Genomic DNA, 10,578 nt, shown 5'->3' with positions numbered 1-10,578 from the left:
TGTGTGTTTATGTGTGTGTGCATGTGTGTGTGTATATGTGTGTGTCTGTATGTGTGTGTGCATGTGTGTGTGTATGTGTGTGTGTGTATGTGTGTGTGTGTGTATATATGTGTGTGCGTGTGTGTACGCGTGTGTATATGTGTGTGTGTGTGTTTGTGTGTGTGTGTGTATGTCTGTGTGTGTGTATGTCTGTGTGTGTGTGTGTGTGTGTGTGTGTATAGGGGGTTGCTCTGTGTCACTGCTATAGGTTTTCTGTGTCTCTCTCTCTCAATCTCTGTGTGTGTGAGAGTGGGGCCTCCTCCACTGTCCTATTCAAATGGACTCTCAAAGCCTGGGGCAAACAGGACAGGCAGTACCCAGGGCTGGGGCCTCTACACACACACACACACACACACACAGCCTCAGGGGAGGGGAGGGTATATTATGTGCACACACACACACACACACACACAGCCTCAGGGGAGGGGATGGGAGGGTATGTCAAACACACACACACACACACACACACACACACACTCATGGCCTACATCCACAGGCGATCACTCTTTTTCCTCTCACGCTCTCAAACACACACACAGATCCCCATATCTGAATGCGGGAGGCAGCTTCAGCTGACGCAGGACAGTCTAAGGGCTGAGAGCTGTGCAGAGGATCACTCTTCACTCACACACACACACACACACACACAAGCCAGGGTGAGTGTTGTGCAGAGGATCACTCTTCTCGTACACACACACACACACACACACACACACAGGCCAGGGTGAGTGTTGTGCAGAGGATCACTCTTCTTGTACACACATGAGTGCTGTGTTGTGAGGTCAGTGAGAAGGATCTGGCCTTGGCCAATGGGAGTGTCCTGAGGAAGTGTCTGTCTAAGTGTCCTTTCAGCGGACCGATAAAGACCCATCCACTGGCACCACAAGCACAAGAGCAACTAAACACCCGACACTTACTGAGCCCTGACGCCAGCCAGTCTCTTCAGACCTGCAGGAGAGCGCGGTCACAGCCAGTTATCACACACACACACACACGCACGCACACACACACGCACACACAGACAGACAAATCACACACATACACATATGAATCACACACACACGCATCACACGCATGCACACACACACACACACGCATGTACAGTACATACACAGAACAAAAGGCACCCACCTACTTGGAGCACTTAACCCAGCCATTAGCCTCTAATAAGCCCCCACACACACACACACACACACTCGTACACCATCATGGTTGAGAGATGGGGAAGATGCAGAGCCATCCTTCAGTGAGTGAAACCACAACACACACAATCCCTGTCTTCCACACAAGGTTAAATAAGGTTGCATTCCTCGAGTGTTATTGGTTTCAGGCGATTGCGGCAAAGTGTGTGTGTGTGTGTGTGTGTGTGTGTGCGTGAACAAATGTGTGTGTGTGTGTGTGTGGGGCGACAGCAGGCAGTTGACTTAGCCGCCAGTTACTGCAGCAACGTGTCGACTCCCACTTGAGTCTGCCAAAACTTTTCATCCCTCTCTTTCTTTTCTTCTGTCTATTCATCTCTTGCCTTCTTTATCTGTCTCTCATGCATCCCCCTATCCAAACTCTTCCTTTTGCTGATTCCATCTCAGTGATTCCTTCTTTTGGAATTCAATTTAATGTAAACCAGCAGGACTTGCACTGACGGAGCTGGAGAATACCATCATATCAGGTAAGCCCATCTCTGTCTCTCTGTCACACACACAAACACTCTGTCTTTCCCTTCTTATGGCTTTTTATGTTTCCTGTGGCGATGGGATACATTAGACATTAAACACACTGCCTGCGCTACGCACAATGCCGTAGATGGTCCCACACACATGTAGAGGCGAAACCATAAGAAGTTCAACCCAGGACTAACACACACACACACACACACACACAAACAGAAACACACACACACACACTGTCTGATGCTGTCAGGACAACACTTCTACTAATGTGGGGCATTAGGCTGTCAGATCCACCTGCTGCTGGATGGAAGCACCTGTCCTGCCCTCAATCTCTTATCCTCCCCCCTCCTCCCTCCTTCCATCCACCCCTCCATCTCCTCCTTCCTCCCTCTCTCTCCCTTCCTCTTCATCCACCCTCCTCTCCCTTTTCATTGTCTCGTACCATCAGGCCATTGCCACTGATTGCTGATTTCCTGTCCTGTACGCTGTTTGGACATTGCAGGTTGGCATGGGCTAAGCTAGGCTGCTCTCTTCGCCAGGTATTCACACACACACACACCTTCAGCAGGGTAGCAGTTCTGTCTGGACATTGCAGGTTGGCATAGGCTAGGCTGCTCCCCTTCTGCCAGGTGGCTACACACACATACACACACACACACACACCTTCAGCAGGGTAGCAGTTTTGTTTGGACATTGCAGGTTGGCATGGGCTAGGCTGCTCTCTCTGTCTCTGCCAGGTGTTCTTTCTCTCACACACACACACCTTCAACAGGACAGCTGAGTCATAGGAGCTTTTGAGAGGCTGCCTAGGGCCTCCAAAAATTTTGGTTCCGGGTTTCCGGACCCACCCGTCAATTTATGTGCGAATCAAATTCTATTTTATGAGCTTGGGGAAGAAATAACACTAAAATAGTCTAGGCTACATTAAATGAATCCACAAATAAAAGGCGAAGCTATAATTACATTAATTACCTCATGCTATGTAGGGATGAGCCGTATTCTCTCTTTTACAAAGTAGCCTATGCACAGTTGTTCATGAAGACGATTGTTTTCGGCACACTTAATTAAGGCACTCGCAATTTTGTTCAAACACCCAACTTTTTCACAAATTTGACCAATCATCAGAAGTTTCACCGTGAAATTTCACCTACCACAACAGTCCCTCACGAGAATATTGAGCCAGATGGCACACCCTACTTCAGACCAAAGACACCAAAGACTGCCCTAACGGCTAGTTCCTCTGCAGTTTTGATGACAATAAATAGAAGGCTAACGCTAATAATCTGCCATTTGCATCTCTCAACCTGGTGTTGTTAACCAACCCACCTAGGGCTATGAAAGTAAGTAAGCCTACTTGGTTTACTGGACATTTGAGTAGGCTATGCAACCCATTGGCAAACGCTTATCTGATATGTCCTTTTAGCCCATGTTTTGCTAGCTTGTGGGCTTAGTTTGAGTAGTGCTACCAAAAATCATAGAAATTAATAAAATTGCAAGACATTTAATTCTTCTATGATCCAAGAATGATTTCATTCGAAGTTGTTTTTTACATTTATTTTAACCAATGACATAGAAGACATTCCTAATTGCATCCACATATCGTGAATGCACCGAGGTGAAGTTTGATATTCGATATTCAAATTTTTTTATGCAGCCGGTTTCACCCTGAGTTTGCAGACAATGTACAAACAGATGACCTGTCTTACTTGTTCCCAGCCGAATTACTTAGGGACCGCCTATAAAGCACCTTCTGAATTACCTTCATAGTCTTTTTGTCAATAGCTTTGACATCATGTGACCTAGGTGGACTCCAAAACCAATGCAGAATAGTTATCCTATATGGGACTCATCAGACACATCTCTTTTTATTGTCACTGTTTGCACGCTGTATTTTATATGAATATTTTAAAGAAAATACATTATTTCCCATAAGGAATGGTCTCCTTTTTTCAATACCTCCGCAAGCTTTTTTCTCGCTAGACATCACAGATCAACATAGAACTGTTCTGCTATGGGATACTTATCAGACACACCTCAATATGAAAAATGATTGATGATGAAAAGTGTGTGTGTGTGTGTGTGTGTGGTGCGGGTGTGTGTATGTGTGTATGTCTGTGTGTGTGGTGCGGGTGTGTGTGTGTATGTGTGTGTTTGTGTGGTGCGGTTGTGTGTGTGTGTGGTGTGTGTATGTGTGTGTATGTATATGTGTGTGTGTGTGTGTATGTATGTATATGTGTGGTCTGTGATTGTGTGTATGTATATATGTGTGTGTGTGTGTGTGTGTATGTATATGTGTGTGTTTGTGTGTGGTGTGGTGTGTGTGTGTGTGTGTGTGTATGTGTGTATGTATATATATATATATATATATATATATATATATGTGTGTGTGTGTGTGCGTGCCTGTGTGTGTGTTTGTGTGGTGCGGGTGTGTGTACCTGTGTGTGTGTTTGTGTGGTGCGGGTGTGTGTATGTGTGTGTGTGTGTATGTGTGTGTGTGTGTGGTGCGGGTGTGTGTATGTGTGTGTGTGTGGTGCGGGTGTGTGTGTATGCATGTATATGTTTGTGTGTGTGTGTGGTGCGGGTGTGTGTGTGTGTGTGTGTGGTGCGGGTGTGTGTATGTATATATGTGTGTGTGCGTGGCTGGCTTTCATCATCTGTCTCCTCTCTCTTCCACCTCTTCACCCTCTCTAAATCTCACTCTCTCTCTCTCCCTCCGTCTCTCCATCTCACCCTCTCTCTCTCTCCATCTCACCCTCTCTCCATCTCTGTCCATCCCAATGAGTTCCTACACCGTTTTCTTGACTTTTCTTTTTCTACTCAGTCTATTCGTTAAGAAATTGACTTTGTGAAATGTTCCATCCTCTGCACTTGGTTCTTTGCAGAATGAAAGCCATTCGTTTCTCTCTCCCTCTGTCTGTTTCTCTAACATCATCTAATGTTTATTTAAATTTACCAAAGTATTATTCTCCCTTCTCCTTCTCTAAAATGCATCTACCCCCTCCCCTCCATCTCTCTCTCTCTCTCTCTCTCTCTCTCTCTCAACACCTCTAAGTTACCTAACTCCCTCTCTCTCTTTATCCCTTTACCTCACTCTTTTCTAATGCAGCTGATTTTTAAATTCTTTTTTTGTTCTTGCCCCCCCCCTCCCCTCTCCCCCCCTCTCTCCCCCCTCCTCCCCTCTCTCCCCCTCCTCTCAGATGTGCTGGGTCCTGTGTAGAGAGCGGATTCTCGTGCTCAGTGGCCTGGTGGCTGATTGAGTCTTAACAGGAGGACTGTTCTTTCTTTCCTGATACAAAATGCAGCAACTAGCAAGCTAACAAAAACTAAAAGAACTGAACACATTACTCCAATTCTTAAGTCCCTGCACTGGCTTCCAGTAAGTCTCACAGAATTGACTTTAAAGCTCTATTGCTTGTTTATAAATCAGTAAATGGAGCAGGACCTAAATACCTGTCAGACATGCTTCAGCAGTGCACACCTTCTTGTCCTCTCAGGTCCCAGGTGAAAAGCACATTGAATGACCTCTGTGTATGAAATATGCTATATAAATATACTTGACTTGACTTGAAAAACATACGTGCATCATGCACACACACACACTAGAACAGACACAAACATGCATCACACACGCGCGCACACACACACACACACACGGGCGCACACACACACACACACATTACGAACACACACACACATAATGGCGCATTCACAACACACACACACACACACACTTGAATACACAAACACACACACACACACACTAGAATACACATACACACACACACACACACACACACACGGGCGACACACACACTACAACACACACACACACGGGCGCATACTCACACACACACGGGCACACGGCGCATAAGTGCACACACACACACACACACACACACACACGGGCACACACATTAATCATGCACGGGCACACACTCATTATACATACACACGGGCTACAATTCAACACACACACACACACGGGCGCACACACACACACAATAGACACACACACACACACACGGGCACACACACACACGGGCACACTCACACACACACACACACACACACACACACACACACACACACACACACACACACACTCACACACACACACACACAAGACACACACACACACACACGGCGACACGGGCACACACACACACACACACACGGGCACACACATACACACACACGGGCACACACACACACACACGGGCGACACTCACACACACACACACGGGCGACACTCACACACACACGGCGACACTCAGTACACACACACACACACACGGGCGACACTCACACACACACACACACACGGGCGACAGTCACACACACACGGCGCACACTCACACACACACACACGGCGCACACTCACACACACACACACACGGCGCACACTCACACACACACACACGGGCGCACACACACACACACACACACACGGCGCACACTCACACACACACACACTCACACACACACACACGGGCGCACACTCACACACAGTAGCTAATTCCAGTGTAGCGCTTGTCATTTGGGAAGACAGAGGAGAAGCACTTCTGCTTTGGAGGCTGAAAATGCAAACGGAAACGCAGACACAGACGCACTGCAACCTGCTGACTGAGGGAAACACACAGGCAAACTACACACACACACACACACACACACCTGCTAAGCGGGTAGAGCGAGTGCTATAGCGAAGAGAGGAGTGTGTGTGTGTGTGTGTGTGTGTGTGTGTGTACACAGCACGGCAAGTGCGTGTTACTAAGTGTTGTCCACTACACCAAGCTCTTCAAAGGTCACTTTAACCAAAAGGTCACCTTCACCAAGCGCTCTTATGACTGTTATAGCTTTTACTCCTGCCAGCTGTGCAGAAGGCCGGGCCTAGTGTGGGCCAGATCCGCAACGGAGTCAGCGGCTCACTGAGAGAGTGTACTCTACCCTCCCTGACCTTCACAACAGCACTCGCTCATTCAGATGCATTTAGAGTGTGGAAGTGCCACTGGGACTCTTACTGTAAGGAGCTGGAGTAAGACTCTCACAGGGCAGGGGAGAGGGAGGGAGAGATTGATTGTGTGCTTGGAGAGTGTGTGGTGTTGGGGCCAAGGCCAGTGTGCACTCAGCTGAAACATCACATGAGCACAGGGAGCATGACATTGGGGCTGATACAAAGTAAAGCAGACAGAACACTGTGTGTGTGTGTGTGTGTGTGCACACACATGCTTTCTGTGTAGGCTGTGTGTGAGCTCACATGAATATGTGTGTGTGAGAGTGTGTGTGTGTGACTGTGTGTGTGTGTATTGTACGCATGTGTGTGTCAGTGTCTGTGAAAAACGGTGAGGTGAGGTCAGTAACGCTGACAGCACATCAGACAGACAGACCCACACACACACCATCCTGAGCTGAAACAGTTCGCACACACACACACACGCACGTGCGCACGCACGCACGCACACCCAATTGATCCATGGATCTGTTGTGTCCCCTGAAATACACCTGCAAGGACATCCTTCTTGAGGGCAGTCAAGGGTAGCACTGAGAGTGTCTCTGACCATGAACACAACCAGCAGCTCAGTATCTAAATCACACTCAGTCTCCCTCACCTCCAAGGCCATCTTAACAGGAAGTCTAGCTGGAGCCAGTTTCCCTCAGGTGTGTGTGTGTGTGTGTGTAAGAGGTCACCTGACTCCTGCCCTTCTGCGGAAAAACCTGAGTCAGTCACTACAGGTGCAGGTAAAATAAGATCAGCCTAAAACACTGAGGAGATAAAGAGAGAGAGAGAGAGAGAGAGAGAGAGAGAGAGAGAGAGAGAGAGAAGAGAGAGAGAGAGAGAGAGAGAGAGAGAGAGAGAGAGAGAGAGATAAAGAGGAGTTAAAGGAGGCTACTGAAACACAAAGACAGAGAGAGTGAAAGGAGGGAAAGGTAGGAGGTGATAAAGAGACAAAAAGAAAAGAGGTCAAGAGAATGATACAAAAGAGGTAGAGGCCACAGACACAAGGAAAGAAAGAGAGACAGAAACAGACAAGAGTGTCTCTGTAGACTGTGCTTACGCACACTGATGTCCACTACAGTACTGTGCAGCATGCTATCTGGCTTAAACCCATCTGCTGGGAGGAAAGGGGGAGGGAGAGAGAGGATAGATAGAGGAGACTGAGAATATGTCCAGTACTGAGCATGCTATCTGAGAGGAAAGGGGAGGGAGAGAGAGGAGATAGAGGAGAGAATAAGAGAGAGAGAGAGGAGATAGAGGGAAGAAAGAGAGAGAGGAGATAGAGAGAAAGAAAGAGAGAGGAAGATAGTGTCTTGAAAAAAAAAGAGAAAGTGCCCTGGCCCAGGCTTGTCCAGCTAGCACAAAGGCCAGCGCTTTCTTGGAGCAGGAGAGAGGCACCTGATGAAATGGTGTCATGTTTCCCTTTCAGCCGGGAGGCCCTCCTACCTGCCCACGCACGTCGGCCCATTGTTCTTCCCACAATGCACTGCTTTAGGGAACGACTGTCCTGTTCCCAAGCAGCACACTCACTTTATTTCCCTACGATACCAGCACACTCAAACTGAAATACAAACTAAAACTGTTCAGTTAAAGCTACTGACACACACCCAAGCATAGCACACACACACACACACACACACACACACACACACACCTTTCTGTCAGTTTTATCACTGACTGCAAAGACTAATTATACACACCAGTTGCCTGCCAGCTTTTTTTTTGCATTGTCTGAGAGGTCAAACTTCAACCCACTTCAAACAGCCGACACGAGAGATAACGTCCAAGTGTCAAGGCTGCCACACTTAATCGATCATCCAGTGTGTTCTATCCTGTTGAGACTCCTTAAGAAGTCTGCTACATCCTGCTAAGAGTTAGACCTCACTCACCTGAGTTAGACCTCACCGGACACCTGTTAGACCTCACTGGACACCTGCACGGGACCGTTCTCCTCATGGACGACTTACCAAGTGCCGACCACACATGACTGTTATGCGATGGTGACCTTTGACCCAGAGTCTGTGAGGCATGACTCCCTTGAGTTCACCGAGTGTGTGTGTGTGTGGCCTAAAGCACCTGACCGGACGCCTGGCGGCTCTCGGTCAGACAGACGCTGATGGGATCGTGAGCGGACTCAACCCAGATCTAAGTTGTTTTCCGTTCACTCTGAGCTAGAGCTGATCTAAGCTGGTAGTTCTCAATGAACAAACATGGATGCTAGACTAAGGGTTAGCCTACCATTTAAATACAACAAATGTTTCTCCAAAAACTATTGGATTTACATATTATTACAAAATGCATAGTGCCACTCTCACACCAAACATCTATGCTACATAGATCACATATCGACTACATGTGTGAAAGGCTTTGATAGTTCAAATGCCTATCTCTCTCTGTGTATGTGTGTGTGTGTGTGTGTGTGTGTGTGTGTGTGTGTGTGTGTGTGTGTGTGTAGCAGGGTTTTTATAGCCACAGTGGTCTTGAGACCATGCAAAGGGTTCCAGGACCACACTGCCTACAGACCCTGTCAATCTGTTCATAGAGGGTTGAAATGTTCCAAATCAACACAGATACTTTGAAATGAAAATGAATCGGACTTAGCATAATGCTACAAAAAAAATGACGTATTTAAAACTTTTGTGTCGCAAATTACATTCAGTTCAATGTTGTTTTCTGTGCCACTGGGAATGCCTTAGAAACACAGGTTTGTTTATGCAGTTGAAAGGGTCTATAGCAGTACCAGGCCAGACCAGAACCAACATTGGGCTGGATGTAGCTCTGACCGGGCACAGATGTGTCGCTGGTCTGACACAGTTCTTCTGACCCAGACTGAGCAACTATCTTGACTAAGCAGGGACAAGGTCACAGGAGTAAAAACAGAAGCAGGAAGTTTATTTTATGCACCATTTTGTGCCTATCTGCCAAGCTACAGTAGGCCACCTATAACCACACATTATGTGTGATGTGTATCAGGGTGCAGTGAGAAAGAAAGTGTCAACATTACAGGGGCTGTTGAGTCAAACTCATTCCCCAACGTTATGAGAGTAAGTTTTAACCACCAGGCTAGACTTGGAAGCATAGTGTTGCCTTGCCAATGCAGATTACACCACCAGGCTAGACTTGGAAGCATAGTGTTGCCTTGCCAATGCAGATTACACCACCAGGCTAGACTTGGAACTTCCGGCGCGCTTGCTTCCAAGTCTAGCCTGGTGGTGTAATCTGCATTGCATAGTGTTGCCTTGCCAATGCAGATTACACTACCAGGCTAGACTTGGAAGCATAGTGTTGCCTTGCCAATGCAGATTACACCACCATGCCACTGAGACGTGAAGGGATATTTTGCAGAGGGCAAGGGCAGGACCATAACTGTTAGAACCGCAACACCTTTCATTATGCACATAGCATATCACTTCCGAACTCCTTTGCTTACAATAGGCCAAGCCCATATCGCAAGAAACATTCCTAGTTGTGACTAAAGTATAAACGCCTCTGGAGAGTGTGTGTGTGTTTAACAGGGGCACTACACAGCACAGTTTAACCCAGAAGAGGCCCAAGGTGGTCAGGTCAACCATGGGTCAAACAGAAAGCTAAGGAGAGGAGACGCTTCCCTCCTGGACCACCTACACAGTTTTAACGCAAGGTAGCCGCCGCCCAGACGCTTTTACAGGGAGACATCCCACAGGATGCTCCTAGTCACCCATTTGACTTCACTTAACATTCCTGTGACTCAGTTTTACCAGAGCTGTCTCCTGTGCAGGGCTCACTAAGTTCCACAAGCAGCACGGACAGCTGGGCATGACTAAAATGGAAAATAAAATATTTTATAATCTTGTTTGTGTACTGCATTCTGAAGTTGCTCAGCAAAGACCTCGACGTTCA

General features: G+C 47.3%; 1 protein-coding gene across 1 annotated transcript in view; it reads right to left on the bottom strand.

Annotated features, from left to right (window-relative positions):
• The window catches only part of dennd4c (DENN/MADD domain containing 4C), a 79,748-nt gene that overhangs the window by 68,153 nt on the left and 1,017 nt on the right, over positions 1 to 10,578 (bottom strand).

The sequence above is a fragment of the Alosa alosa genome, chromosome 24 (genome assembly GCF_017589495.1).
Source record: "Alosa alosa isolate M-15738 ecotype Scorff River chromosome 24, AALO_Geno_1.1, whole genome shotgun sequence".
NCBI classification, from domain to species: Eukaryota; Metazoa; Chordata; class Actinopteri; order Clupeiformes; family Clupeidae; genus Alosa; species Alosa alosa.
This window is presented reverse-complemented; position numbering and strand designations above follow the sequence as displayed.